At 41.9% G+C, this 22,529-nt stretch overlaps 111 pseudogenes; all 111 read left to right on the top strand.

Annotated features, from left to right (window-relative positions):
• Nucleotides 1-73: 73 nt before the first annotated feature.
• LOC142676432 (5S ribosomal RNA) lies at nt 74-192 on the top strand (annotated as a pseudogene).
• A 67-nt stretch (nt 193-259) lies between these two features.
• LOC142692146 (5S ribosomal RNA) lies at nt 260-378 on the top strand (annotated as a pseudogene).
• Nucleotides 379-445: 67 nt separating this feature from the next.
• LOC142671982 (5S ribosomal RNA) lies at nt 446-564 on the top strand (annotated as a pseudogene).
• Nucleotides 565-816: 252 nt separating this feature from the next.
• On the top strand, nt 817-935 carry LOC142690263 (5S ribosomal RNA; annotated as a pseudogene).
• A 67-nt stretch (nt 936-1,002) lies between these two features.
• LOC142665827 (5S ribosomal RNA) lies at nt 1,003-1,121 on the top strand (annotated as a pseudogene).
• Nucleotides 1,122-1,188: 67 nt separating this feature from the next.
• LOC142736137 (5S ribosomal RNA) lies at nt 1,189-1,307 on the top strand (annotated as a pseudogene).
• Nucleotides 1,308-1,374: 67 nt separating this feature from the next.
• Nucleotides 1,375-1,493, top strand: LOC142738354 (5S ribosomal RNA; annotated as a pseudogene).
• Nucleotides 1,494-1,560: 67 nt separating this feature from the next.
• On the top strand, nt 1,561-1,679 carry LOC142737955 (5S ribosomal RNA; annotated as a pseudogene).
• Nucleotides 1,680-1,746: 67 nt separating this feature from the next.
• Nucleotides 1,747-1,865, top strand: LOC142735622 (5S ribosomal RNA; annotated as a pseudogene).
• A 67-nt stretch (nt 1,866-1,932) lies between these two features.
• On the top strand, nt 1,933-2,051 carry LOC142714943 (5S ribosomal RNA; annotated as a pseudogene).
• Nucleotides 2,052-2,118: 67 nt separating this feature from the next.
• On the top strand, nt 2,119-2,237 carry LOC142701413 (5S ribosomal RNA; annotated as a pseudogene).
• Nucleotides 2,238-2,304: 67 nt separating this feature from the next.
• On the top strand, nt 2,305-2,423 carry LOC142699788 (5S ribosomal RNA; annotated as a pseudogene).
• Nucleotides 2,424-2,490: 67 nt separating this feature from the next.
• Nucleotides 2,491-2,609, top strand: LOC142695501 (5S ribosomal RNA; annotated as a pseudogene).
• Nucleotides 2,610-2,676: 67 nt separating this feature from the next.
• Nucleotides 2,677-2,795, top strand: LOC142736468 (5S ribosomal RNA; annotated as a pseudogene).
• A 67-nt stretch (nt 2,796-2,862) lies between these two features.
• Nucleotides 2,863-2,981, top strand: LOC142680056 (5S ribosomal RNA; annotated as a pseudogene).
• Nucleotides 2,982-3,047: 66 nt separating this feature from the next.
• Nucleotides 3,048-3,166, top strand: LOC142675775 (5S ribosomal RNA; annotated as a pseudogene).
• A 67-nt stretch (nt 3,167-3,233) lies between these two features.
• LOC142734739 (5S ribosomal RNA) lies at nt 3,234-3,352 on the top strand (annotated as a pseudogene).
• Nucleotides 3,353-3,419: 67 nt separating this feature from the next.
• Nucleotides 3,420-3,538, top strand: LOC142693688 (5S ribosomal RNA; annotated as a pseudogene).
• Nucleotides 3,539-3,791: 253 nt separating this feature from the next.
• On the top strand, nt 3,792-3,910 carry LOC142737277 (5S ribosomal RNA; annotated as a pseudogene).
• Nucleotides 3,911-3,977: 67 nt separating this feature from the next.
• On the top strand, nt 3,978-4,096 carry LOC142697672 (5S ribosomal RNA; annotated as a pseudogene).
• A 67-nt stretch (nt 4,097-4,163) lies between these two features.
• On the top strand, nt 4,164-4,282 carry LOC142665478 (5S ribosomal RNA; annotated as a pseudogene).
• A 252-nt stretch (nt 4,283-4,534) lies between these two features.
• Nucleotides 4,535-4,653, top strand: LOC142677005 (5S ribosomal RNA; annotated as a pseudogene).
• Nucleotides 4,654-4,720: 67 nt separating this feature from the next.
• LOC142737240 (5S ribosomal RNA) lies at nt 4,721-4,839 on the top strand (annotated as a pseudogene).
• Nucleotides 4,840-4,906: 67 nt separating this feature from the next.
• Nucleotides 4,907-5,025, top strand: LOC142715571 (5S ribosomal RNA; annotated as a pseudogene).
• A 67-nt stretch (nt 5,026-5,092) lies between these two features.
• Nucleotides 5,093-5,211, top strand: LOC142682135 (5S ribosomal RNA; annotated as a pseudogene).
• Nucleotides 5,212-5,278: 67 nt separating this feature from the next.
• On the top strand, nt 5,279-5,397 carry LOC142692554 (5S ribosomal RNA; annotated as a pseudogene).
• Nucleotides 5,398-5,464: 67 nt separating this feature from the next.
• LOC142674288 (5S ribosomal RNA) lies at nt 5,465-5,583 on the top strand (annotated as a pseudogene).
• Nucleotides 5,584-5,650: 67 nt separating this feature from the next.
• Nucleotides 5,651-5,769, top strand: LOC142692378 (5S ribosomal RNA; annotated as a pseudogene).
• Nucleotides 5,770-5,836: 67 nt separating this feature from the next.
• On the top strand, nt 5,837-5,955 carry LOC142670456 (5S ribosomal RNA; annotated as a pseudogene).
• A 67-nt stretch (nt 5,956-6,022) lies between these two features.
• On the top strand, nt 6,023-6,141 carry LOC142680210 (5S ribosomal RNA; annotated as a pseudogene).
• Nucleotides 6,142-6,208: 67 nt separating this feature from the next.
• Nucleotides 6,209-6,327, top strand: LOC142736168 (5S ribosomal RNA; annotated as a pseudogene).
• A 67-nt stretch (nt 6,328-6,394) lies between these two features.
• Nucleotides 6,395-6,513, top strand: LOC142737486 (5S ribosomal RNA; annotated as a pseudogene).
• Nucleotides 6,514-6,580: 67 nt separating this feature from the next.
• On the top strand, nt 6,581-6,699 carry LOC142736143 (5S ribosomal RNA; annotated as a pseudogene).
• A 67-nt stretch (nt 6,700-6,766) lies between these two features.
• On the top strand, nt 6,767-6,885 carry LOC142724499 (5S ribosomal RNA; annotated as a pseudogene).
• A 253-nt stretch (nt 6,886-7,138) lies between these two features.
• On the top strand, nt 7,139-7,257 carry LOC142697052 (5S ribosomal RNA; annotated as a pseudogene).
• A 67-nt stretch (nt 7,258-7,324) lies between these two features.
• LOC142737529 (5S ribosomal RNA) lies at nt 7,325-7,443 on the top strand (annotated as a pseudogene).
• A 67-nt stretch (nt 7,444-7,510) lies between these two features.
• LOC142701280 (5S ribosomal RNA) lies at nt 7,511-7,629 on the top strand (annotated as a pseudogene).
• Nucleotides 7,630-7,696: 67 nt separating this feature from the next.
• Nucleotides 7,697-7,815, top strand: LOC142737654 (5S ribosomal RNA; annotated as a pseudogene).
• Nucleotides 7,816-7,882: 67 nt separating this feature from the next.
• LOC142682124 (5S ribosomal RNA) lies at nt 7,883-8,001 on the top strand (annotated as a pseudogene).
• Nucleotides 8,002-8,068: 67 nt separating this feature from the next.
• On the top strand, nt 8,069-8,187 carry LOC142701161 (5S ribosomal RNA; annotated as a pseudogene).
• A 67-nt stretch (nt 8,188-8,254) lies between these two features.
• Nucleotides 8,255-8,373, top strand: LOC142682113 (5S ribosomal RNA; annotated as a pseudogene).
• A 67-nt stretch (nt 8,374-8,440) lies between these two features.
• Nucleotides 8,441-8,559, top strand: LOC142701043 (5S ribosomal RNA; annotated as a pseudogene).
• A 67-nt stretch (nt 8,560-8,626) lies between these two features.
• LOC142737305 (5S ribosomal RNA) lies at nt 8,627-8,745 on the top strand (annotated as a pseudogene).
• A 67-nt stretch (nt 8,746-8,812) lies between these two features.
• Nucleotides 8,813-8,931, top strand: LOC142682102 (5S ribosomal RNA; annotated as a pseudogene).
• Nucleotides 8,932-8,998: 67 nt separating this feature from the next.
• LOC142700922 (5S ribosomal RNA) lies at nt 8,999-9,117 on the top strand (annotated as a pseudogene).
• A 67-nt stretch (nt 9,118-9,184) lies between these two features.
• On the top strand, nt 9,185-9,303 carry LOC142716367 (5S ribosomal RNA; annotated as a pseudogene).
• Nucleotides 9,304-9,370: 67 nt separating this feature from the next.
• Nucleotides 9,371-9,489, top strand: LOC142700802 (5S ribosomal RNA; annotated as a pseudogene).
• A 67-nt stretch (nt 9,490-9,556) lies between these two features.
• On the top strand, nt 9,557-9,675 carry LOC142682091 (5S ribosomal RNA; annotated as a pseudogene).
• Nucleotides 9,676-9,742: 67 nt separating this feature from the next.
• On the top strand, nt 9,743-9,861 carry LOC142700688 (5S ribosomal RNA; annotated as a pseudogene).
• Nucleotides 9,862-9,928: 67 nt separating this feature from the next.
• LOC142737093 (5S ribosomal RNA) lies at nt 9,929-10,047 on the top strand (annotated as a pseudogene).
• Nucleotides 10,048-10,114: 67 nt separating this feature from the next.
• LOC142737943 (5S ribosomal RNA) lies at nt 10,115-10,233 on the top strand (annotated as a pseudogene).
• Nucleotides 10,234-10,300: 67 nt separating this feature from the next.
• On the top strand, nt 10,301-10,419 carry LOC142691151 (5S ribosomal RNA; annotated as a pseudogene).
• A 67-nt stretch (nt 10,420-10,486) lies between these two features.
• LOC142677105 (5S ribosomal RNA) lies at nt 10,487-10,605 on the top strand (annotated as a pseudogene).
• Nucleotides 10,606-10,672: 67 nt separating this feature from the next.
• On the top strand, nt 10,673-10,791 carry LOC142665624 (5S ribosomal RNA; annotated as a pseudogene).
• Nucleotides 10,792-10,858: 67 nt separating this feature from the next.
• On the top strand, nt 10,859-10,977 carry LOC142724588 (5S ribosomal RNA; annotated as a pseudogene).
• Nucleotides 10,978-11,044: 67 nt separating this feature from the next.
• Nucleotides 11,045-11,163, top strand: LOC142733079 (5S ribosomal RNA; annotated as a pseudogene).
• A 66-nt stretch (nt 11,164-11,229) lies between these two features.
• On the top strand, nt 11,230-11,348 carry LOC142680089 (5S ribosomal RNA; annotated as a pseudogene).
• A 67-nt stretch (nt 11,349-11,415) lies between these two features.
• LOC142673715 (5S ribosomal RNA) lies at nt 11,416-11,534 on the top strand (annotated as a pseudogene).
• Nucleotides 11,535-11,601: 67 nt separating this feature from the next.
• LOC142678199 (5S ribosomal RNA) lies at nt 11,602-11,720 on the top strand (annotated as a pseudogene).
• A 67-nt stretch (nt 11,721-11,787) lies between these two features.
• Nucleotides 11,788-11,906, top strand: LOC142706561 (5S ribosomal RNA; annotated as a pseudogene).
• Nucleotides 11,907-11,973: 67 nt separating this feature from the next.
• Nucleotides 11,974-12,092, top strand: LOC142676421 (5S ribosomal RNA; annotated as a pseudogene).
• Nucleotides 12,093-12,159: 67 nt separating this feature from the next.
• Nucleotides 12,160-12,278, top strand: LOC142692135 (5S ribosomal RNA; annotated as a pseudogene).
• Nucleotides 12,279-12,345: 67 nt separating this feature from the next.
• On the top strand, nt 12,346-12,464 carry LOC142671960 (5S ribosomal RNA; annotated as a pseudogene).
• Nucleotides 12,465-12,716: 252 nt separating this feature from the next.
• On the top strand, nt 12,717-12,835 carry LOC142690252 (5S ribosomal RNA; annotated as a pseudogene).
• A 67-nt stretch (nt 12,836-12,902) lies between these two features.
• LOC142665821 (5S ribosomal RNA) lies at nt 12,903-13,021 on the top strand (annotated as a pseudogene).
• A 67-nt stretch (nt 13,022-13,088) lies between these two features.
• On the top strand, nt 13,089-13,207 carry LOC142736126 (5S ribosomal RNA; annotated as a pseudogene).
• A 67-nt stretch (nt 13,208-13,274) lies between these two features.
• LOC142738352 (5S ribosomal RNA) lies at nt 13,275-13,393 on the top strand (annotated as a pseudogene).
• A 67-nt stretch (nt 13,394-13,460) lies between these two features.
• Nucleotides 13,461-13,579, top strand: LOC142700566 (5S ribosomal RNA; annotated as a pseudogene).
• A 67-nt stretch (nt 13,580-13,646) lies between these two features.
• LOC142737506 (5S ribosomal RNA) lies at nt 13,647-13,765 on the top strand (annotated as a pseudogene).
• Nucleotides 13,766-13,832: 67 nt separating this feature from the next.
• LOC142714821 (5S ribosomal RNA) lies at nt 13,833-13,951 on the top strand (annotated as a pseudogene).
• Nucleotides 13,952-14,018: 67 nt separating this feature from the next.
• On the top strand, nt 14,019-14,137 carry LOC142700453 (5S ribosomal RNA; annotated as a pseudogene).
• Nucleotides 14,138-14,204: 67 nt separating this feature from the next.
• Nucleotides 14,205-14,323, top strand: LOC142699777 (5S ribosomal RNA; annotated as a pseudogene).
• A 67-nt stretch (nt 14,324-14,390) lies between these two features.
• On the top strand, nt 14,391-14,509 carry LOC142695523 (5S ribosomal RNA; annotated as a pseudogene).
• A 67-nt stretch (nt 14,510-14,576) lies between these two features.
• Nucleotides 14,577-14,695, top strand: LOC142736467 (5S ribosomal RNA; annotated as a pseudogene).
• Nucleotides 14,696-14,762: 67 nt separating this feature from the next.
• On the top strand, nt 14,763-14,881 carry LOC142680046 (5S ribosomal RNA; annotated as a pseudogene).
• A 66-nt stretch (nt 14,882-14,947) lies between these two features.
• On the top strand, nt 14,948-15,066 carry LOC142675764 (5S ribosomal RNA; annotated as a pseudogene).
• Nucleotides 15,067-15,133: 67 nt separating this feature from the next.
• On the top strand, nt 15,134-15,252 carry LOC142734761 (5S ribosomal RNA; annotated as a pseudogene).
• A 67-nt stretch (nt 15,253-15,319) lies between these two features.
• Nucleotides 15,320-15,438, top strand: LOC142693677 (5S ribosomal RNA; annotated as a pseudogene).
• A 253-nt stretch (nt 15,439-15,691) lies between these two features.
• Nucleotides 15,692-15,810, top strand: LOC142737275 (5S ribosomal RNA; annotated as a pseudogene).
• Nucleotides 15,811-15,877: 67 nt separating this feature from the next.
• LOC142735937 (5S ribosomal RNA) lies at nt 15,878-15,996 on the top strand (annotated as a pseudogene).
• A 67-nt stretch (nt 15,997-16,063) lies between these two features.
• Nucleotides 16,064-16,182, top strand: LOC142738317 (5S ribosomal RNA; annotated as a pseudogene).
• Nucleotides 16,183-16,249: 67 nt separating this feature from the next.
• On the top strand, nt 16,250-16,368 carry LOC142700347 (5S ribosomal RNA; annotated as a pseudogene).
• Nucleotides 16,369-16,435: 67 nt separating this feature from the next.
• Nucleotides 16,436-16,554, top strand: LOC142738327 (5S ribosomal RNA; annotated as a pseudogene).
• Nucleotides 16,555-16,621: 67 nt separating this feature from the next.
• LOC142735650 (5S ribosomal RNA) lies at nt 16,622-16,740 on the top strand (annotated as a pseudogene).
• Nucleotides 16,741-16,807: 67 nt separating this feature from the next.
• LOC142683099 (5S ribosomal RNA) lies at nt 16,808-16,926 on the top strand (annotated as a pseudogene).
• Nucleotides 16,927-16,992: 66 nt separating this feature from the next.
• On the top strand, nt 16,993-17,111 carry LOC142736761 (5S ribosomal RNA; annotated as a pseudogene).
• Nucleotides 17,112-17,178: 67 nt separating this feature from the next.
• LOC142681004 (5S ribosomal RNA) lies at nt 17,179-17,297 on the top strand (annotated as a pseudogene).
• Nucleotides 17,298-17,364: 67 nt separating this feature from the next.
• On the top strand, nt 17,365-17,483 carry LOC142667529 (5S ribosomal RNA; annotated as a pseudogene).
• A 67-nt stretch (nt 17,484-17,550) lies between these two features.
• On the top strand, nt 17,551-17,669 carry LOC142707670 (5S ribosomal RNA; annotated as a pseudogene).
• A 67-nt stretch (nt 17,670-17,736) lies between these two features.
• On the top strand, nt 17,737-17,855 carry LOC142685085 (5S ribosomal RNA; annotated as a pseudogene).
• A 67-nt stretch (nt 17,856-17,922) lies between these two features.
• On the top strand, nt 17,923-18,041 carry LOC142686133 (5S ribosomal RNA; annotated as a pseudogene).
• Nucleotides 18,042-18,480: 439 nt separating this feature from the next.
• Nucleotides 18,481-18,599, top strand: LOC142689743 (5S ribosomal RNA; annotated as a pseudogene).
• A 67-nt stretch (nt 18,600-18,666) lies between these two features.
• LOC142666326 (5S ribosomal RNA) lies at nt 18,667-18,785 on the top strand (annotated as a pseudogene).
• Nucleotides 18,786-18,852: 67 nt separating this feature from the next.
• LOC142666168 (5S ribosomal RNA) lies at nt 18,853-18,971 on the top strand (annotated as a pseudogene).
• A 67-nt stretch (nt 18,972-19,038) lies between these two features.
• Nucleotides 19,039-19,157, top strand: LOC142737475 (5S ribosomal RNA; annotated as a pseudogene).
• Nucleotides 19,158-19,410: 253 nt separating this feature from the next.
• On the top strand, nt 19,411-19,529 carry LOC142737303 (5S ribosomal RNA; annotated as a pseudogene).
• Nucleotides 19,530-19,596: 67 nt separating this feature from the next.
• LOC142737913 (5S ribosomal RNA) lies at nt 19,597-19,715 on the top strand (annotated as a pseudogene).
• A 67-nt stretch (nt 19,716-19,782) lies between these two features.
• On the top strand, nt 19,783-19,901 carry LOC142735709 (5S ribosomal RNA; annotated as a pseudogene).
• Nucleotides 19,902-19,968: 67 nt separating this feature from the next.
• LOC142737156 (5S ribosomal RNA) lies at nt 19,969-20,087 on the top strand (annotated as a pseudogene).
• A 67-nt stretch (nt 20,088-20,154) lies between these two features.
• Nucleotides 20,155-20,273, top strand: LOC142735589 (5S ribosomal RNA; annotated as a pseudogene).
• A 67-nt stretch (nt 20,274-20,340) lies between these two features.
• Nucleotides 20,341-20,459, top strand: LOC142733057 (5S ribosomal RNA; annotated as a pseudogene).
• A 67-nt stretch (nt 20,460-20,526) lies between these two features.
• Nucleotides 20,527-20,645, top strand: LOC142680993 (5S ribosomal RNA; annotated as a pseudogene).
• A 67-nt stretch (nt 20,646-20,712) lies between these two features.
• On the top strand, nt 20,713-20,831 carry LOC142693125 (5S ribosomal RNA; annotated as a pseudogene).
• Nucleotides 20,832-20,898: 67 nt separating this feature from the next.
• On the top strand, nt 20,899-21,017 carry LOC142735891 (5S ribosomal RNA; annotated as a pseudogene).
• Nucleotides 21,018-21,084: 67 nt separating this feature from the next.
• On the top strand, nt 21,085-21,203 carry LOC142726423 (5S ribosomal RNA; annotated as a pseudogene).
• A 67-nt stretch (nt 21,204-21,270) lies between these two features.
• On the top strand, nt 21,271-21,389 carry LOC142737052 (5S ribosomal RNA; annotated as a pseudogene).
• A 67-nt stretch (nt 21,390-21,456) lies between these two features.
• LOC142736084 (5S ribosomal RNA) lies at nt 21,457-21,575 on the top strand (annotated as a pseudogene).
• A 253-nt stretch (nt 21,576-21,828) lies between these two features.
• LOC142738301 (5S ribosomal RNA) lies at nt 21,829-21,947 on the top strand (annotated as a pseudogene).
• A 67-nt stretch (nt 21,948-22,014) lies between these two features.
• On the top strand, nt 22,015-22,133 carry LOC142689194 (5S ribosomal RNA; annotated as a pseudogene).
• A 67-nt stretch (nt 22,134-22,200) lies between these two features.
• Nucleotides 22,201-22,319, top strand: LOC142728747 (5S ribosomal RNA; annotated as a pseudogene).
• Nucleotides 22,320-22,386: 67 nt separating this feature from the next.
• LOC142737340 (5S ribosomal RNA) lies at nt 22,387-22,505 on the top strand (annotated as a pseudogene).
• The last annotated feature ends 24 nt before the right edge of the window (nt 22,506-22,529 follow it).

Below are 22,529 nucleotides of genomic sequence, written 5' to 3'. Positions count from 1 at the left end.
TTGACTTTTTATTATGTTGTTTAGATTTTGTTTCACAATAGATTAAATAGGACTATGGATTAAGGCTTTTAATGTCAATGGCCATTCTAAGCTAAATGTGCCTGCTCTCGTCAGATCGCAGAAGTTACACAGCTTAAGGCCTCGCTAGTACGAGTGTGGGAGACTGTCTGGGAATCCGTGGTGCGGTTGACTTTTTATTATGTCGTTTAGATTTTGTTTCACAATAGATTAAATAGGACTATGGATTAAAGCATTTAACGTCAATGGCCATTCTAAGCTAAATGTGCCTGCTCTCGTCAGATCGCAGAAGTTACACAGCTTAAGCCCTCGCTAGTACCAGTGTGGGAGACTGTCTGGGAATCCGTGGTGCAGTTGACTTTTTATTATGTCGTTTAGATTTTGTTTCACAATTGATTAAAAAGGACTATGGATTAAAGAATTTAATGTCAATGGCCATTCTAAGCTGAATGTCCCTGCTCTCGTCAGATCGCAGAAGTTACACAGCTTAAGGCCTTGCTAGTACGAGTGTGGGAGACTGTCTGGGAATCCGTGGTGCGGTTGACTTTTTATTATGTTGTTTAGATTTTGTTTCACAATAGATTAAATAGGACTATGGATTAAGGCTTTTAATGTCAATGGCCATTCTAAGCTGAGTGTGCCTGCTCTCGTTAGATCGCAGAAGTTACACAGCTTAAGGTCTCGCTAGTACCAGTGTGGGAGACTGTCTGGGAATCCGTGGTGCGTTGAATTTTTATTATGTCGTTTAGATTTTGTGTCACAATCGATTAAATAGGACTATGGATTAAAGCATTTAATGTCAATGGCCATTCTAAGCTGAATGCCCCTGCTCTCGTCAGATCGCAGAGGTTACACAGCCTAAGGCCTTGCTAGTACCAGTGTGGGAGACTGTCTGGGAATCCGTGGTGCGGTTGACTTTTTATTATGTTGTTTCGATTTTGTTTCACAATCGATTAAAAAGGACTATGGATTAAAGCATTTAATGTCAATGGCCATTCTAAGCTGAATGTCCCTGCTCTCGTCAGATCGCAGAAGTTACACAGCTTAAGGCCTCACTAGTACCAGTGTGGGAGACTGTCTGGGAATCCGTGGTGCGGTTAACTTTTTATTATGTCGTTTAGATTTTGTTTCACAATCGATTAAAAAGGACTATGAATTAAAGCATTTAATGTCAATGGCCATTCTAAGCTGAATGTGCCTGCTCTCGTCAGATCGCAGAAGTTACACAGCTTAAGGCCTCGCTAGTACTAGTGTGGGAGACTGTCTGGGAATCCGTGGTGCGGTTGACTTTTTATTATGTCGTTTAGATTTTGTTTCACAATAGATTAAATAGGACTATGGATTAAAGCATTTAACGTCAATGGCCATTCTAAGCTGAATGTGCCTGCTCTCGTCAGAACGCAGAAGTTACACAGCTTAAGGCCTCGCTAGTACCAGTGTGGGAGACTGTCTGGGAATCCGTGGTGCGCTTGCCTTTTTATTATGTCGTTTAGATTTTGTTTCACAATCGATTAAAAAGGACTATGGATTAAAGCATTTAATGTCAATGGCCATTCTAAGCTGAATGTGCCTGCTCTCGTCAGATCGCAGAAGTTACACAGCTTAAGGCCTCGCTAGTACCAGTGTGGGAGACTGTCTGGGAATCCGTGGTGCGGTTGACTTTTTATTATGTCGTTTAGATTTTGTTTCACAATCGATTAAAAAGGACTATGGATTAAAGCATTTAATGTCAATGGCCATTCTAAGCTGAATGTGCCTGCTCTCGTCAGATCGCAGAAGTTACACAGCTTAAGGCCTCGCTAGTACCAGTGTGGGAGACTGTCTGGGAATCCGTGGTGCGGTTGCCTTTTTATTATGTCGTTTAGATTTTGTTTCACAATAGATTAAATAGGACTATGGATTAAAGCATTTAATGTCAATGGCCATTCTAAGCTGAATGTGCCTGCTCTCGTCAGAACGCAGAAATTACACAGCTTAAGGCCTCGCTAGTACCAGTGTGGGAGACTGTCTGGGAATCCGTGGTGCGGTTGACTTTTTATTATGTCGTTTAGATTTTGTTTCACAATCGATTAAAAAGGACTATGGATTAAAGCATTTAATGTCAATGGCCATTCTAAGCTGAATGTGCCTGCTCTCGTCAGATCGCAGAAGTTACACAGCTTAAGGCCTCGCTAGTACCAGTGTGGGAGACTGTCTGGGAATCCGTGGTGCGGTTGACTTTTTATTATGTCGTTTAGATTTTGTTTCACAATAGATTAAATAGGACTATGGATTAAAGCATTTAACGTCAATGGCCATTCTAAGCTGAATGTGCCTACTCTCGTCAGATCGCAGAAGTAACACAGTTTAAGGCCTCGCTAGTACCAGTGTGGGAGACTGTCTGGGAATCCGTGGTGCGGTTGACTTTTTATTATGTCGTTTAGATTTTGTTTTACAATCGATTAAAAAGGACTATGGATTAAAGCATTTATTGTCAATGGCCATTCTAAGCTGAATGTGCCTGCTCTCGTTAGAGCGCAGAAGTTACACAGCTTAACGCCTCGCTAGTACCAGTGTGGGAGACTGTCTGGGAATCCGTGGTGCGGTTGACTTTTTATTATGTCGTTTAGATTTTGTTTCACAATAGATTAAATAGGACTATGGATTAAAGCATTTAACGTCAATGGCCATTCTAAGCTGAATGTGCCTGCTCTCGTCAGATTGCAGAAGTTACACAGCTTAAGGCCTCGCTAGTACCAGTGTGGGAGACTGTCTGGGAATCCGTGGTGCGGTTGACTTTTTATTATGTCGTTTAGATTTTGTTTCACAATAGATTAAATAGGACTATGGATTAAAGCATTTAACGTCAATGGCCATTCTAAGCTGAATGTGCCTGCTCTCGTCAGAACGCAGAAGTTACACAGCTTAATGCCTCGCTAGTACCAGTGTGGGAGACTGTCTGGGAATACGTGGTGCAGTTGAATTTTATTATGTCGTTTAGATTTTGTTTCACAATCGATTAAAAAGGACTATGGATTAAAGTGTTTAATGTCAATGGCCATTCTAAGCTGAATGTCCCTGCTCTCGTCAGATCGCAGAAGTTACACAGCTTAAGGCCTCGCTTGTACGAGTGTGGGAGACTGTCTGGGAATCCGTGGTGCGGTTGACTTTTTATTATGTTGTTTAGATTTTGTTTCACAATAGATTAAATAGGACTATGGATTAAGGCTTTTTATGTCAATGGCCATTCTAAGCTGAATGTGCCTGCTCTCGTCAGATCGCAGAAGTTACACAGCTTAAGGCCTCGCTAGTACCAGTGTGGGAGACTGTCTGGGAATACGTGGTGCGGTTTACTTTTTATTATGTCGTTTAGATTTTGTTTCACAATCGATTAAAAAGGACTATGGATTAAAGCATTTAATGTCAATGGCCATTCTAAGCTGAATGTGCCTGCTCTCGTTAGATCGCAGAAGTTACACAGCTTAACGCCTCGCTAGTACTAGTGTGGGAGACTGTCTGGGAATCCGTGGTGTGGTTGACTTTTTATTATGTCGTTTAGATTTTGTTTCACAATAGATTAAATAGGACTATGGATTAAGGCTTTTAATGTCAATGGCCATTCTAAGCTAAACGTGCCTGCTCTCGTCAGATCGCAGAAGTTACACAGCTTAAAGCCTCGCTAGTACCAGTGTGGGGGACTGTCTGGGAATACGTGGTGCGGTTGAATTTTTATTATGTCGTTTAGATTTTGTTTCACAATCGATTAAAAAGGACTATGGATTAAAGCATTTAATGTCAATGGCCATTCTAAGCTGAATGTGCCTGCTCTCGTTAGATCGCAGAAGTTACACAGCTTAAGGCCTCGCTAGTACGAGTGTGGGAGACTGTCTGGGAATCCGTGGTGCGGTTGACTTTTTATTATGTCGTTTAGATTTTGTTTCACAATAGATTAAATAGGACTATGGATTAAAGCATTTAACGTCAATGGCCATTCTAAGCTGAATGTGCCTGCTCTCGTCAGATCGCAGAAGTTACACAGCTTAAGCCCTCGCTAGTACCAGTGTGGGAGACTGTCTGGGAATCCGTGGTGCAGATGACTTTTTATTATGTCGTTTAGATTTTGTTTCACAATTGATTAAAAAGGACTATGGATTAAAGAATTTAATGTCAATGGCCATTCTAAGCTGAATGTCCCTGCTCTCGTCAGATCGCAGAAGTTACACAGCTTAAGGCCTTGCTAGTACGAGTGTGGGTGACTGTCTGGGAATCCGTGGTGCGGTTGACTTTTTATTATGTTGTTTAGATTTTGTTTCACAATAGATTAAATAGGACTATGGATTAAGGCTTTTAATGTCAATGGCCATTCTAAGCTGAGTGTGCCTGCTCTCGTTAGATCGCAGAAGTTACACAGCTTAAGGCCTCGCTAGTACCAGTGTGGGAGACTGTCTGGGAATCCGTGGTGCGTTGAAATTTTATTATGTCGTTTAGATTTTGTTTCACAATCGATTAAATAGGACTATGGATTAAAGCATTTAACGTCAATGGCCATGCTAAGCTGAATGTGCCTGTTCTCGTCAGAACGCAGAAGTTAGACAGCTTAAGGCCTCGCTAGTACCAGTGTGGTAGACTGTCTGGGAATCCGTGGTGCGGTTGAATTTTTATTATGTCGTTTAGATTTTGTTTCACAATCGATTAAAAAGGACTATGGATTAAAGCATTTAATGTCAATGGCCATTCTAAGCTGAATGTCCCTGCTCTCGTCAGATCGCAGACGTTACACAGCTTAAGGCCTCGCTAGTACCAGTGTGGGAGACTGTCTGGGAATCCGTGGTGCGGTTGACTTTTTATTATGTCGTTTAGATTTTGTTTCACAATCGATTAAAAAGGACTATGGATTAAAGCATTTAATGTCAATGGCCATTCTAAGCTGGATGTGCCTGCTCTCGTCAGATCGCAGAAGTTACACAGCTTAAGGCCTCGCTAGTACCAGTGTGGGAGACTGTCTGGGAATCCGTGGTGCGGTTGACTTTTTATTATGTCGTTTAGATTTTGTTTCACAATCGATTAAAAAGGACTATGGATTAAAACATTTAATGTCAATGGCCATTCTAAGCTGGATGTGCCTGCTCTCGTTAGATCGCAGAAGTTACACAGCTTAACGCCTCGCTAGTACCAGTGTGGGAGACTGTCTGGGAATCCGTGGTGCGGTTGACTTTTTATTATGTCGTTTAGATTTTGTTTCACAATCGATTAAAAAGGACTATGGATTAAAGCATTTAATGTCAATGGCCATTCTAAGCTGAATGTCCCTGCTGTCGTCAGATCGCAGAAGTTATACAGCTTAAGGCCTCGCTAGTACCAGTGTGGGAGACTGTCTGGGAATCCGTGGTGCGGTTGACTTTTTATTATGTCGTTTAGATTTTGTTTCACAATCGATTAAATAGGACTATGGATTAAAGCATTTAATGTCAATGGCCATTCTAAGCTGAATGTCCCTGCTCTCGTCAGATCGCAGAAGTTACACAGCTTAAGGCCTCGCTTGTACCAGTGTGGTAGACTGTCTGGGAATCCGTGGTGCGGTTGACTTTTTATTATGTCGTTTAGATTTTGTTTCACAATCGATTAAAAAGGACTATGGATTAAAGCATTTAATGTCAATGGCCATTCTAAGCTGAATGTGCCTGCTCTCGTCAGATCGCAGAAGTTACACAGCTTAAGGCTTCGCTAGTACCAGTGTGGGAGACTGTCTGGGAATCAGTGGTGCGGTTGAATTTTTATTATGTCGTTTAGATTTTGTTTCACAATCGATTAAAAAGGACTATGGATTAAAGCATTTAATGTCAATGGCCATTCTAAGCTGAATGTCCCTGCTCTCGTCAGATCGCAGAAGTTACACAGCTTAAGGCCTTGCTAGTACCAGTGAGGGAGACTGTCTGGGAATCCGTGGTGCGGTTGACTTTTTATTATGTTGTTTAGATTTTGTTTCACAATCGATTAAAAAGGACTATGGATTAAAGCATTTAATGTCAATGGCCATTCTAAGCTGAATGTGCCTGCTCTCGTTAGATCGCAGAAGTTACACAGCTTAACGCCTCGCTAGTACCAGTGTGGGAGACTGTCTGGGAATCCGTGGTGCGGTTGACTTTTTATTATGTCGTTTACATTTTGTTTCACAATAGATTAAATAGGACTATGGATTAAGGCTTTTAATGGCAATGGCCATTCTAAGCTGAATGTGCCTGCTCTCGTCAGATCGCAGAAGTTACACAGCTTAAGGCCTCGCTAGTACCAGTGTGGGAGACTGTCTGGGAATCCGTGGTGCGGTTGACTTTTTATTATGTCGTTTAGATTTTGTTTCACAATAGATTAAATAGGACTATGGATTAAAGCATTTAACGTCAATGGCCATTCTAAGCTGAATGTGCCTGCTCTCGTCAGATCGCAGAAGTTACACAGCTTAAGGCCTCGCTAGTACCATTGTGGGAGACTGTCTGGGAATCCGTGGTGCGGTTGAATTTTTATTATGTCGTTTAGATTTTGTTTCACAATCGATTAAAAAGGACTATGGATTAAAGCATTTAATGTCAATGGCCATTCTAAGCTGAATGTCCCTGCTCTCATCAGATCGCAGAAGTTACACAGCTTAAGGCCTCGCTAGTACCAGTGTGGGAGACTGTCTGAGAATCCGTGGTGCGGTTGACTTTTTATTATGTCAATTAGATTTTGTTTCACAATCGATTAAAAAGGACTATGGATTAAAGCATTTAATGTCAATGGCCATTCTAAGCTGAATGTGCCTGCTCTCGTCAGATCGCAGAAGTTACACAGCTTAAGGCCTCGCTAGTACCAGTGTGGGAGACTGTCTGGGAATCCGGGGTGCGGTTGACTTTTTATTATGTCGTTTAGATTTTGTTTCACAATAGATTAAATAGGACTATGGATTAAAGCATTTCACGTCAATGGCCATTCTAATCTGAATGTGCCTGCTCTCGTCAGAACGCAGAAGGTACACAGCTTAAAGCCTCGTTAGTACCAGTGTGGGAGACTGTCTGGGAATCCGTGGTGCGGTTGCATTTTTATTATGTCGTTTAGATTTTGTTTCACAATCGATTAAAAAGGACTATGGATTAAAGCATTTAATGGCAATTGCCATTCTAAGCTGAAAGTCCCTGCTCTCGTCAGATCGCAGAAGTTACACAGCTTAAGGGCTCGCTAGTACCAGTGTGGGAGACTGTCTGGGAATCCGTGGTGCGGTTGACTTTTTATTATGTTGTTTAGATTTTGTTTCACAATAGATTAAATAGGACTATGGATTAAGGCTTTTAATGTCAATGGCCATTCTAAGCTGAATGTGCCTGCTCTCGTCAGATCGCAGAAGTTACACAGCTTAAGGCCTCGCTAGTACCAGTGTGGGAGACTGTCTGGGAATCCGTGGTGCGGTTCACTTTTTATTATGTAGTTTAGATTTTGTTTCACAATAGATTAAATAGGACTATGGATTAAAGCATTTAACGTCAATGGCCATTCTAAGCTGAATGTGCCTGCTCTCGTCAGATCGCAGAAGTTACACAGCTTAAGGCCTCGCTAGTACCAGTGTGGGAGACTGTCTGGGAATCCGTGGTGCGGTTGACTTTTTATTATGTCGTTTAGATTTTGTTTCACAATCGATTAAAAAGGACTATGGATTAAAGCATTTAATGTCAATGGCCATTCTAAGCTGAAAGTCCCTGCTCTCGTCAGATCGCAGAAGTTACACAGCTTAAGGCCTCGCTAGTACCAGTGTGGGAGACTGTCTGGGAATCCATGGTGCGGTTGACTTCTTATTATGTCGTTTAGATTTTGTTTCACAATCGATTAAAAAGGACTATGGATTAAAGCATTTAATGTCAATGGCCATTCTAAGCTGGATGTGCCTGCTCTCGTTAGATCGCAGAAGTTACACAGCTTAACGCCTCGCTAGTACCAGTGTGGGAGACTGTCTGGGAATCCGTGGTGCGGTTGACTTTTTATTATGTCGTTTAGATTTTGTTTCACAATAGATTAAATAGGACTATGGATTAAAGCATTTAACGTCAATGGCCATTCTAAGCTGAATGTGCCTGCTCTCGTCAGATCGCAGAAGTTACACAGCTTAAGGCCTCGCTAGTACCAGTGTGGGAGACTGTCTGGGAATCCGTGGTGCGGTTGACTTTTTATTATGTCGTTTAGATTTTGTTTCACAATCGATTAAAAAGGACTATGGATTAAAGCATTTAATGTCAATGGCCATTCTAAGCTGGATGTGCCTGCTCTCGTTAGATCGCAGAAGTTACACAGCTTAACGCCTCGCTAGTACCAGTGTGGGAGACTGTCTGGGAATCCGTGGTGCGGTTGACTTTTTATTATGTCGTTTAGATTTTGTTTCACAATAGATTAAATAGGACTATGGATTAAAGCATTTAACGTCAATGGCCATTCTAAGCTGAATGTGCCTGCTCTCGTCAGATCGCAGAAGTTACACAGCTTAAGGCCTCGCTAGTACCAGTGTGGGAGACTGTCTGGGAATCCGTGGTGCGGTTGACTTTTTATTATGTTGTTTAGATTTTGTTTCACAATAGATTAAATAGGACTATGGATTAAGGCTTTTAATGTCAATGGCCATTCTAAGCTGAATGTGCCTGCTCTCGTCAGATCGCAGAAGTTACACAGCTTAAGGCCTCGCTAGTACCAGTGTGGGAGACTGTCTGGGAATCCATGGTGCGGTTGACTTCTTATTATGTCGTTTAGATTTTGTTTCACAATCGATTAAAAAGGACTATGGATTAAAGCATTTAATGTCAATGGCCATTCTAAGCTGGATGTGCCTGCTCTCGTTAGATCGCAGAAGTTACACAGCTTAACGCCTCGCTAGTACCAGTGTGGGAGACTGTCTGGGAATCCGTGGTGCGGTTGACTTTTTATTATGTCGTTTAGATTTTGTTTCACAATAGATTAAATAGGACTATGGATTAAAGCATTTAACGTCAATGGCCATTCTAAGCTGAATGTGCCTGCTCTCGTCAGATCGCAGAAGTTACACAGCTTAAGGCCTCGCTAGTACCAGTGTGGGAGACTGTCTGGGAATCCGTGGTGCGGTTGACTTTTTATTATGTCGTTTAGATTTTGTTTCACAATCGATTAAAAAGGACTATGGATTAAAGCATTTAATGTCAATGGCCATTCTAAGCTGAAAGTCCCTGCTCTCGTCAGATCGCAGAAGTTACACAGCTTAAGGCCTCGCTAGTACCAGTGTGGGAGACTGTCTGGGAATCCGTGGTGCGGTTGACTTTTTATTATGTTGTTTAGATTTTGTTTCACAATAGATTAAATAGGACTATGGATTAAGGCTTTTAATGTCAATGGCCATTCTAAGCTGAATGTGCCTGCTCTCGTCAGATCGCAGAAGTTACACAGCTTAAGGCCTCGCTAGTACCAGTGTGGGAGACTGTCTGGGAATCCGTGGTGCGGTTGACTTTTTATTATGTCGTTTAGATTTTGTTTCACAATCGATTAAAAAGGACTATGGATTAAAGCATTTAATGTCAATGGCCATTCTAAGCTGGATGTGCCTGCTCTCGTTAGATCGCAGAAGTTACACAGCTTAACGCCTCGCTAGTACCAGTGTGGGAGACTGTCTGGGAATCCGTGGTGCGGTTGACTTTTTATTATGTCGTTTAGATTTTGTTTCACAATAGATTAAATAGGACTATGGATTAAAGCATTTAACGTCAATGGCCATTCTAAGCTGAATGTGCCTGCTCTCGTCAGATCGCAGAAGTTACACAGCTTAAGGCCTCGCTAGTACCAGTGTGGGAGACTGTCTGGGAATCCGTGGTGCGGTTGACTTTTTATTATGTCGTTTAGATTTTGTTTCACAATCGATTAAAAAGGACTATGGATTAAAGCATTTAATGTCAATGGCCATTCTAAGATGAAAGTCCCTGCTCTCGTCAGATCGCAGAAGTTACACAGCTTAAGGCCTCGCTAGTACCAGTGTGGGAGACTGTCTGGGAATCCGTGGTGCGGTTGACTTTTTATTATGTTGTTTAGATTTTGTTTCACAATAGATTAAATAGGACTATGGATTAAGGCTTTTAATGTCAATGGCCATTCTAAGCTGAATGTGCCTGCTCTCGTCAGATCGCAGAAGTTACACAGCTTAAGGCCTCGCTAGTACCAGTGTGGGAGACTGTCTGGGAATCCGTGGTGCGGTTGACTTTTTATTATGTCGTTTCGATTTTGTTTCACAATCGATTAAAAAGGACTATGGATTAAAGCATTTAATGTCAATGGCCATTTTAAGCTGGCTGTGCCTGCTCTCGTTAGATCGCAGAAGTTACACAGCTTAACGCCTCGCTAGTACCAGTGTGGGAGACTGTCTGGGAATCCGTGGTGCGGTTGACTTTTTATTATGTCGTTTAGATTTTGTTTCACAATAGATTAAATAGGACTATGGATTAAAGCATTTAACGTCAATGGCCGTTCTAAGCTGAATGTGCCTGCTCTCGTCAGATCGCAGAAGTTACACAGCTTAAGGCCTCGCTAGTACCATTGTGGGAGACTGTCTGAGAATCCGTGGTGCGGTTGACTTTTTATTATGTAGTTTAGATTTTGTTTCACAATCGATTAAAAAGGACTATGGATTAAAGCATTTAATATCAATGGCCATTCTAAGCTGAATGTGCCTGCTCTCGTCAGATCGCAGAAGTTACACAGCTTAAGGCCTCGCTAGTACCAGTGTGGGAGACTGTCTGGGAATCAGTGGTGCGGTTGACTTTTTATTATGTCGTTTAGATTTTGTTTCACAATCGATTAAAAAGGACTATGGATTAAAGCATTTAATGTTAATGGCCATTCTAAGCTGAATGTGCCTGCTCTCGTCAGATCGCAGAAGTTACACAGCTTAAGGCCTCGCTAGTACTAGTGTGGGAGACTGTCTGGGAATCCGTGGTGCGGTTGACTTTTTATTATGTTGTTTAGATTTTGTTTCACAATAGATTAAATAGGACTATGGATTAAGGCTTTTAATGTCAATGGCCATTCTAAGCTGAATGTGCCTGCTCTCGTCAGATCGCAGAAGTTACACAGCTTAAGGCCTCGCTAGTACCAGTGTGGGAGACTGTCTGGGAATCCGTGGTGTGGTTGACTTTTTACTATGTTGTTTAGATTTTGCTTCACAGTAGATTAAATAGGACTATGGATTAAGGCTTTAGTGTTAATGGCCATTCTAAGCTGAATCTCCCTGCTCTCATCAGATCGCAGAAGTTACACAGCTTAAGGCCTCGCTAATACCAGTGTGGGAGACTGTCTGGGAATTCGTGGTGCGGTTGACTTTTTATTATGTCGTTTAGATTTTGTTTCACAATCGATTAAAAAGGACTATGGATTAAAGCATTTAATGTCAATGGCCATTCTAAGCTGAATGTGCCTGCTCTCGTTAGATCGCAGAAGTTACACAGCTTAACGCCTCGCTAGTACTAGTGTGGGAGACTGTCTGGGAATCCGTGGTGCGGTTGACTTTTTATTATGTCGTTTAGATTTTGTTTCACAATAGATTAAATAGGACTATGGATTAACGCATTTAACGTCAATGGCCATTCTAAGCTGAATGTGCCTGCTCTCGTCAGAACGCAGAAGTTACACAGCTTAATGCCTCGCTAGTACCAGTGTGGGAGACTGTCTGGGAATACGTGGTGCGGTTGAATTTTTATTATGTCGTTTAGATTTTGTTTCACAATCGATTAAAAAGGACTATGGATTAAAGCATTTAATGTCAATGGCCATTCTAAGCTGAATGTCACTGCTCTCGTCAGATCGCAGAAGTTACACAGCTTAAGGCCTCGATTGTACGAGTGTGGGAGACTGTCTGGGAATCCGTGGTGCGGTTGACTTTTTATTATGTTGTTTAGATTTTGTTTCACAATAGATTAAATAGGACTATGGATTAAGGCTTTTAATGTCAATGGCCATTCTAAGCTAAATGTGCCTGCTCTCGTCAGATCGCAGAAGTTACACAGCTTAAGGCCTCGCTAGTACGAGTGTGGGAGACTGTCTGGGAATCCGTGGTGCGGTTGACTTTTTATTATGTCGTTTAGATTTTGTTTCACAATAGATTAAATAGGACTATGGATTAAAGCATTTAACGTCAATGGCCATTCTAAGCTAAATGTGCCTGCTCTCGTCAGATCGCAGAAGTTACACAGCTTAAGCCCTCGCTAGTACCAGTGTGGGAGACTGTCTGGGAATCCGTGGTGCAGTTGACTTTTTATTATGTCGTTTAGATTTTGTTTCACAATTGATTAAAAAGGACTATGGATTAAAGAATTTAATGTCAATGGCCATTCTAAGCTGAATGTCCCTGCTCTCGTCAGATCGCAGAAGTTACACAGCTTAAGGCCTTGCTAGTACGAGTGTGGGAGACTGTCTGGGAATCCGTGGTGCGGTTGACTTTTTATTATGTTGTTTAGATTTTGTTTCACAATAGATTAAATAGGACTATGGATTAAGGCTTTTAATGTCAATGGCCATTCTAAGCTGAGTGTGCCTGCTCTCGTTAGATCGCAGAAGTTACACAGCTTAAGGTCTCGCTAGTACCAGTGTGGGAGACTGTCTGGGAATCCGTGGTGCGTTGAATTTTTATTATGTCGTTTAGATTTTGTGTCACAATCGATTAAATAGGACTATGGATTAAAGCATTTAATGTCAATGGCCATTCTAAGCTGAATGCCCCTGCTCTCGTCAGATCGCAGAGGTTACACAGCCTAAGGCCTTGCTAGTACCAGTGTGGGAGACTGTCTGGGAATCCGTGGTGCGGTTGACTTTTTATTATGTTGTTTCGATTTTGTTTCACAATCGATTAAAAAGGACTATGGATTAAAGCATTTAATGTCAATGGCCATTCTAAGCTGAATGTCCCTGCTCTCGTCAGATCGCAGAAGTTACACAGCTTAAGGCCTCACTAGTACCAGTGTGGGAGACTGTCTGGGAATCCGTGGTGCGGTTAACTTTTTATTATGTCGTTTAGATTTTGTTTCACAATCGATTAAAAAGGACTATGAATTAAAGCATTTAATGTCAATGGCCATTCTAAGCTGAATGTGCCTGCTCTCGTCAGATCGCAGAAGTTACACAGCTTAAGGCCTCGCTAGTACTAGTGTGGGAGACTGTCTGGGAATCCGTGGTGCGGTTGACTTTTTATTATGTCGTTTAGATTTTGTTTCACAATAGATTAAATAGGACTATGGATTAAAGCATTTAACGTCAATGGCCATTCTAAGCTGAATGTGCCTGCTCTCGTCAGAACGCAGAAGTTACACAGCTTAAGGCCTCGCTAGTACCAGTGTGGGAGACTGTCTGGGAATCCGTGGTGCGCTTGCCTTTTTATTATGTCGTTTAGATTTTGTTTCACAATCGATTAAAAAGGACTATGGATTAAAGCATTTAATGTCAATGGCCATTCTAAGCTGAATGTGCCTGCTCTCGTCAGATCGCAGAAGTTACACAGCTTAAGGCCTCGCTAGTACCAGTGTGGGAGACTGTCTGGGAATCCGTGGTGCGGTTGACTTTTTATTATGTCGTTTAGATTTTGTTTCACAATCGATTAAAAAGGACTATGGATTAAAGCATTTAATGTCAATGGCCATTCTAAGCTGAATGTGCCTGCTCTCGTCAGATCGCAGAAGTTACACAGTTTAAGGCCTCGCTAGTACCAGTGTGGGAGACTGTCTGGGAATCCGTGGTGCGGTTGCCTTTTTATTATGTCGTTTAGATTTTGTTTCACAATAGATTAAATAGGACTATGGATTAAAGCATTTAATGTCAATGGCCATTCTAAGCTGAATGTGCCTGCTCTCGTCAGAACGCAGAAATTACACAGCTTAAGGCCTCGCTAGTACCAGTGTGGGAGACTGTCTGGGAATCCGTGGTGCGGTTGACTTTTTATTATGTCGTTTAGATTTTGTTTCACAATCGATTAAAAAGGACTATGGATTAAAGCATTTAATGTCAATGGCCATTCTAAGCTGAATGTGCCTGCTCTCGTCAGATCGCAGAAGTTACACAGCTTAAGGCCTCGCTAGTACCAGTGTGGGAGACTGTCTGGGAATCCGTGGTGCGGTTGACTTTTTATTATGTCGTTTAGATTTTGTTTCACAATAGATTAAATAGGACTATGGATTAAAGCATTTAACGTCAATGGCCATTCTAAGCTGAATGTGCCTACTCTCGTCAGATCGCAGAAGTAACACAGTTTAAGGCCTCGCTAGTACCAGTGTGGGAGACTGTCTGGGAATCCGTGGTGCGGTTGACTTTTTATTATGTCGTTTAGATTTTGTTTTACAATCGATTAAAAAGGACTATGGATTAAAGCATTTATTGTCAATGGCCATTCTAAGCTGAATGTGCCTGCTCTCGTTAGAGCGCAGAAGTTACACAGCTTAACGCCTCGCTAGTACCAGTGTGGGAGACTGTCTGGGAATCCGTGGTGCGGTTGACTTTTTATTATGTCGTTTAGATTTTGTTTCACAATAGATTAAATAGGACTATGGATTAAAGCATTTAACGTCAATGGCCATTCTAAGCTGAATGTGCCTGCTCTCGTCAGATTGCAGAAGTTACACAGCTTAAGGCCTCGCTAGTACCAGTGTGGGAGACTGTCTGGGAATCCGTGGTGCGGTTGACTTTTTATTATGTCGTTTAGATTTTGTTTCACAATAGATTAAATAGGACTATGGATTAAAGCATTTAACGTCAATGGCCATTCTAAGCTGAATGTGCCTGCTCTCGTCAGAACGCAGAAGTTACACAGCTTAATGCCTCGCTAGTACCAGTGTGGGAGACTGTCTGGGAATACGTGGTGCAGTTGAATTTTATTATGTCGTTTAGATTTTGTTTCACAATCGATTAAAAAGGACTATGGATTAAAGTGTTTAATGTCAATGGCCATTCTAAGCTGAATGTCCCTGCTCTCGTCAGATCGCAGAAGTTACACAGCTTAAGGCCTCGCTTGTACGAGTGTGGGAGACTGTCTGGGAATCCGTGGTGCGGTTGACTTTTTATTATGTTGTTTAGATTTTGTTTCACAATAGATTAAATAGGACTATGGATTAAGGCTTTTTATGTCAATGGCCATTCTAAGCTGAATGTGCCTGCTCTCGTCAGATCGCAGAAGTTACACAGCTTAAGGCCTCGCTAGTACCAGTGTGGGAGACTGTCTGGGAATACGTGGTGCGGTTTACTTTTTATTATGTCGTTTAGATTTTGTTTCACAATCGATTAAAAAGGACTATGGATTAAAGCATTTAATGTCAATGGCCATTCTAAGCTGAATGTGCCTGCTCTCGTTAGATCGCAGAAGTTACACAGCTTAACGCCTCGCTAGTACTAGTGTGGGAGACTGTCTGGGAATCCGTGGTGTGGTTGACTTTTTATTATGTCGTTTAGATTTTGTTTCACAATAGATTAAATAGGACTATGGATTAAGGCTTTTAATGTCAATGGCCATTCTAAGCTAAACGTGCCTGCTCTCGTCAGATCGCAGAAGTTACACAGCTTAAAGCCTCGCTAGTACCAGTGTGGGGGACTGTCTGGGAATACGTGGTGCGGTTGAATTTTTATTATGTCGTTTAGATTTTGTTTCACAATCGATTAAAAAGGACTATGGATTAAAGCATTTAATGTCAATGGCCATTCTAAGCTGAATGTGCCTGCTCTCGTTAGATCGCAGAAGTTACACAGCTTAAGGCCTCGCTAGTACGAGTGTGGGAGACTGTCTGGGAATCCGTGGTGCGGTTGACTTTTTATTATGTCGTTTAGATTTTGTTTCACAATAGATTAAATAGGACTATGGATTAAAGCATTTAACGTCAATGGCCATTCTAAGCTGAATGCCCCTGCTCTCGTCAGATCGCAGAAGTTACACAGCCTAAGGCCTCGCTAGTACCAGTGTGGGAGACTGTCTGGGAATCCGTGGTGCAGTTGACTTTTTATTATGTTGTTTCGATTTTGTTTCACAATCGATTAAAAAGGACTATGGATTAAAGCATTTAATGTCAATGGCCATTCTAAGCTGAATGTCCCTGCTCTCGTCAGATCGCAGAAGTTACACAGCTTAAGGCCTCACTAGTACGAGTGTGGGAGACTGTCTGGGAATCCGTGGTGCGGTTGACTTTTTATTATGTCGTTTAGATTTTGTTTCACAATCGATTAAAAAGGACTATGAATTAAAGCATTTAATGTCAATGGCCATTCTAAGCTGAATGTGCCTGCTCTCGTCAGATCGCAGAAGTTACACAGCTTAAGGCCTCGCTAGTACCAGTGTGGGAGACTGTCTGGGAATCCGTGGTGCGGTTGACTTTTTATTATGTCGTTTAGATTTTGTTTCACAATCGATTAAAAAGGACTATGGATTAAAGCATTTAATGTCAATGGCCATTCTAAGCTGAATGTGCCTACTCTCGTCAGATCGCAGAAGTTACACAGCTTAAGGCCTCGCTAGTACCAGTGTGGGAGACTGTCTGGGAATCCGTGGTGCGGTTGACTTTTTATTATGTCGTTTAGATTTTGTTTCACAATCGATTAAAAAGGACTATGGATTAAAGCATTTAATGTCAATGGCCATTCTAAGCTGAATGTGCCTGCTCTCGTCAGATCGCAGAAGTTACACAGCTTAAGGCCTCGCTAGTACCAGGGTGGGAGACTGTCTGGGAATCCGTGGTGCGGTTGACTTTTTATTATGTCGTTTAGATTTTGTTTCACAATAGATTAAATAGGACTATGGATTAAAGCATTTAACGTCAATGGCCATTCTAAGCTGAATGTGCCTACTCTCGTCAGATCGCAGAAGTTACACAGCTTAAGGCCTCGCTAGTACCAGTGTGGGAGACTGTCTGGGAATCCGTGGTGTGGTTGACTTTTTATTATGTTGTTTAGATTTTGTTTCACAGTAGATTAAATAGGACTATGGATTAAGGCTTTAATGTCAATGGCCATTCTAAGCTGAATGTCCCTGATCTCGTCAGATCGCAGAAGTTACACAGCTTAAGGCCTCGCTAGTACCAGTGTGGGAGACTGTCTGGGAATTCGTGGTGCGGTTGACCTTTTATTATGTCGTTTAGATTTTGTTTCACAATCGATTAAAAAGGACTATGGATTAAAGCATTTAATGTCAATGGCCATTCTAAGCTGAATGTGCCTGCTCTCGTTAGATCGCAGAAGTTACACAGCTTAACGCCTCGCTAGTACCAGTGTGGGAGACTGTCTGGGAATCCGTGGTGCGGTTGACTTTTTATTATGTCGTTTAGATTTTGTTTCACAATAGATTAAATAGGACTATGGATTAAAGCATTTAACGTCAATGGCCATTCTAAGCTGAATGTGCCTGCTCTCGTCAGATCGCAGAAGTTACACAGCTTAAGGCCTCGCTAGTACCAGTGTGGGAGACTGTCTGGGAATCAGTGGTGCGGTTTACTTTTTATTATGTCGTTTAGATTTTGTTTCACAATCGATTAAAAAGGACTATGGATTAAAGCATTTAATGTCAATGGCCACTCTAAGCTGAATGTGCCTGCTCTCGTTAGATCGCAGAAGTTACACAGCTTAACGCCTCACTAGTACCAGTGTGGGAGACTGTCTGGGAATCCGTGGTGCGGTTGACTTTTTATTATGTTGTTTAGATTTTGTTTCACAATAGATTAAATAGGACTATGGATTAAAGCATTTAACGTCAATGGCAATTCTAAGCTGAATGTGCCTGCTCTCGTCAGATCGCAGAAGTTACACAGCTTAAGGCCTCGCTAGTACCAGTGTGGGAGACTGTCTGGGAATCTGTGGTGCAGTTAACTTTTTATTATGTCGTTTAGATTTTGTTTCACAATCGATTAAAAAGGACTATGGATTAAAGAATTTAATGTCAATGGCCATTCTAAACTGAATGTCCCTGCTCTCGTCAGATCGCAGAAGTTACACAGCTTAAGGCCTCGCTAGTACAAGTGTGGGAGACTGTCTGGGAATCCGTGGTGCGGTTGACTTTTTATTATGTTGTTTAGATTTTGTTTCACAATAGATTAAATAGGACTATGGATTAAGGCTTTTAATGTCAATGGCCATTCTAGGCTGAGTGTGCCTGCTCTCGTCAGATCGCAGAAGTTACACAGCTTAAGGCCTCGCTAGTACCAATGTGGGAGACTGTCTGTGAATCCGTGGTGGGGTTGACTTCTTATTATGTCGTTTAGATTTTGTTTCACAATCGATTAAAAAGGACTATGGATTAAAGCATTTAATGTCAATGGCCATTCTAAGCTGAATGTGCCTGCTCTCGTTAGATCGCAGAAGTTACATAGCTTAACGCCTCGCTAGTACCAGTGTGGTAGACTGTCTGGGAATCCGTGGTGCGGTTGACTTTTTATTATGTCGTTTAGATTTTGTTTCACAATAGATTAAATAGGACTATGGATTAAAGCATTTACCGTCAATGGCCATTCTAAGCTGAATGTGCCTGCTCTCGTCAGATCGCAGAAGTTACACAGCTTAAGCCCTCGCTAGTACCAGTGTGGGAGACTGTCTGGGAATCCGTGGTGCGGTTGAATTTTTATTATGTCGTTTAGATTTTGTTTCACAATCGATTAAAAAGGACTATGGATTAAAGCATTTAATGTCAATGGCCATTCTAAGCTGAATGCCCCTGCTCTCGTCAGATCGCAGAAGTTACACAGCCTAAGGCCTCGCTAGTACCAGTGTGGGAGACTGTCTGGGAATCCGTGGAGCGGTTGACTTTTTATTATGTTGTTTCGATTTTGTTTCACAATCGATTAAAAAGGACTATGGATTAAAGCATTTAATGTCAATGGCCATTCTAAGCTGAATGTCCCTGCTCTCGTCAGATCGCAGAAGTTACACAGCTTAAGGCCTCACTAGTACCAGTGTGGGAGACTGTCTGGGAATCCGTGGTGCGGTTGAATTTTTATTATGTCGTTTAGATTTTGTTTCACAATCGATTAAAAAGGACTATGGATTAAAGCATTTAACGTCAATGGCCATTCTAAGCTGAATGTGCCTGCTCTCGTCAGAACGCAGAAGTTACACAGCTTAATGCCTCGCTAGTACCAGTGTGGGAGACTGTCTGGGAATCCGTGGTGCGGTTGACTTTTTATTATGTTGTTTAGATTTTGTTTCACAATCGATTAAAAAGGACTATGGATTAAAGCCTTTAATGTCAATGGCCATTCTAAGCTGAATGTCCCTGCTCTTGTTAGATCGCAGAAGTTACACAGCTTAACGCCTCGCTAGTACCAGTGTGGGAGACTGTCTGGGAATCCATGGTGCGGTTGACTTTTTATTATGTCGTTTAGATTTTGTTTCACAATAGATTAAATAGGACTATGGATTAAAGCATTTAATGTCAATGGCCATTCTAAGCTGAATGTGCCTGCTCTCGTCAGATCGCAGAAGTTACACAGCTTAAGGCCTCGCTAGTACCAGTGTGGGAGACTGTCTGGGAATCCATGGTGCGGTTGACTTTTTATTATGTCGTTTAGATTTTGTTTCACAATAGATTAAATAGGACTATGGATTAAAGCATTTAACGTCAATGGCCATTCTAAGCTGAATGTGCCTGCTCTCGTCAGAACGCAGAAGTAACACAGCTTAAGGCCTCGCTAGTACCAGTGTGGGAGACTGTCTGGGAATCCGTGGTGCGGTTGAATTTTTATTATGTCGTTTAGATTTTGTTTCACAATCGATTAAAAAGGACTATGGATTAAAGCATTTAATGTCAATGGCCATTCTAAGCTGAAGGTCCCTGCTCTCGTCAGATCGCAGAAGTTACACAGCTTAAGGCCTCGCTAGTACCAGTGTGGGAGACTGTCTGGGAATCCGTGGTGCGGTTGACTTTTTACTATGTTGTTTAGATTTTGTTTCACAATAGATTAAATAGGACTATGGATTAAGGCTTTTAATGTCAATGGCCATTCTAAGCTGAATGTGCCTGCTCTTGTCAGATCGCAGAAGTTACACAGCTTAAGGCCTCGCTAGTACCAGTGTGGGAGACTGTCTGGGAATCCGTGGTGCGGTTGACTTTTTATTATGTCGTTTAGATTTTGTTTCACAATCGATTAAAAAGGACTATGGATTAAAGCATTTAATGTCAATGGCCATTCTAAGCTGAATGTCCCTGCTCTCGTCAGATCGCAGAAGTTACACAGCTTAAGGCCTCGCTAGTACCAGTCTGGGAGACTGTCTGGGAATCCGTGGTGCGGTTGACTTTTTATTATGTCGTTTAGATTTTGTTTCACAATCGATTAAAAAGTACTATGGATTAAAGCATTTAATGTCAATGGCCATTCTAAGCTGAATGTGCCTGCTCTCGTCAGATCGCAGAAGTTACACAGCTTAAGGCCTCGCTAGTACCAGTGTGGGAGACTGTCTGGGAATCCGTGGTGTGGTTGACTTTTGATTATGTCGTTTAGATTTTGTTTCACAATAGATTAAATAGGACTTTGGATTAAAGCATTTAACGTCAATGGCCATTCTAAGCTGAATGTGCCTGCTCTCGTTAGATCGCAGAAGTTACACAGCTTAACGCCTCGCTAGTACCAGTGTGGGAGACTGTCTGGGAATCCGTGGTGCGGTTGACTTTTTATTATGTCGTTTAGATTTTGTTTCACAATAGATTAAATAGGACTATGGATTAAAGGATTTAACGTCAATGGCCATTCTAAGCTGAATGTGCCTGCTCTCGTCAGATCGCAGAAGTTACACAGCTTAAGTCCTCGCTAGTACCAGTGTGGGAAACTGTCTGGGAATCCGTGGAGCGGTTGAATTTTTATTATGTCGTTTAGATTTTGTTTCACAATCGATTAAAAAGGACTATGGATTAAAGCATTTAATGTCAATGGCCATTCTAAGCTGAATGTGCCTGCTCTCGTCAGATCGCAGAAGTTACACAGCTTAAGGCCTCGCTGGTACCAGTGTGGGAGACTGTCTGGGAATCCGTGGTGCGGTTGACTTTTTATTATGTCGTTTAGATTTTGTTTCACAATAGATTAAATAGGACTATGGATTAAAGCATTTAACGTCAATGGCCATTCTAAGCTGAATGTGCCTGCTCTCGTCAGAACGCAGAAGTTACACAGCTTAAGGCCTCGCTAGTACCAGTGTGGGAGACTGTCTGGGAATCCGTGGTGCGGTTGACTTTTTATTATGTCGTTTAGATTTTGTTTCACAATCGATTAAAAAGGACTATGGATTAAAGCATTTAATGTCAATGGCCATTCTAAGCTGAATGTGCCTGCTCTCGTCAGATCGCAGAAATTACACAGCTTAAGGCCTCGCTAGTACCAGTGTGGGAGACTGTCTGGGAATCCATGGTGCGGTTGACTTTTTATTATGTCGTTTAGATTTTGTTTCACAATAGATTAAATAGGACTATGGATTAAAGCATTTAACGTCAATGGCCATTCTAAGCTGAATGTGCCTGCTCTCGTCAGAACGCAGAAGTTACACAGCTTAAGGCCTCGCTAGTACCAGTGTGGGAGGCTGTCTGGGAATCCGTGGTGCGGTAGACTTTTTATTATGTCGTTTAGATTTTGTTTCACAATCGATTAAAAAGGACTATGGATTAAAGCATTTAATGTCAATGGCAATTCTAAGCTGAATGTGCCTGCTCTCGTTAGATCGCAGAAGTTACACAGCTTAAGCCCTCGCTAGTACCAGTGTGGGAGAGTGTCTGGGAATCCGTGGTGCGGTTGACTTTTTATTATGTCGTTTAGATTTTGTTTCACAATAGATTAAATAGGACTATGGATTAAAGCATTTAACGTCAATGGCCATTCTAAGCTGAATGTGCCTGCTCTCGTCAGATCGCAGAAGTTACACAGCTTAAGGCCTCGCTAGTACCAGTGTGGGAGACTGTCTGGGAATCTGTGGTGCGGTTGAATTTTTATTATGTCGTTTAGATTTTGTTTCACAATCGATTAAAAAGGACTATGGATTAAAGCATTTAATGGCAATGGCCATTCTAAGCTGAATGTCCCTGCTCTCGTCAGATCGCAGAAGTTACACAGCTTAAGGCCTTGCTAGTACCAGTGTGGGAGACTGTCTGGGAATCCGTGGTGCGGTTGTGTTTTTATTATGTTGTTTAGATTTTGTTTCACAATCGATTAAAAAGGACTATGGATTAAAGCATTTAATGTCAATGGCCATTCTAAGCTGAATGTGCCTGCTCTCGTCAGACCGCAGAAGTTACACAGCTTAAGGCCTCGCTAGTACCAGTGTGGGAGACTGTCTGGGAATCCGTGGTGCGGTTGACTTTTTATTATGTCGTTTAGATTTTGTTTCACAATCGATTAAAAAGGACTATGGATTAAAGCATTTAATGTCAATGGCCATTCTAAGCTGAATGTGCCTGCTCTCGTCAGATCGCAGAAGTTACACAGCTTAAGGCTTTGCTAGTACCAGTGTGGGAGACTGTCTGGGAATCCGTGGTGCGGTTGACTTTTTATTATGTCGTTTAGATTTTG

Source organism: Rhinoderma darwinii, chromosome 1 (genome assembly GCF_050947455.1).
Source record: "Rhinoderma darwinii isolate aRhiDar2 chromosome 1, aRhiDar2.hap1, whole genome shotgun sequence".
NCBI lineage: Eukaryota > Metazoa > Chordata > Amphibia > Anura > Rhinodermatidae > Rhinoderma > Rhinoderma darwinii.
Note: the sequence above shows the minus strand (reverse complement) of the source record. Positions and strands in the feature narration are given on the sequence as shown.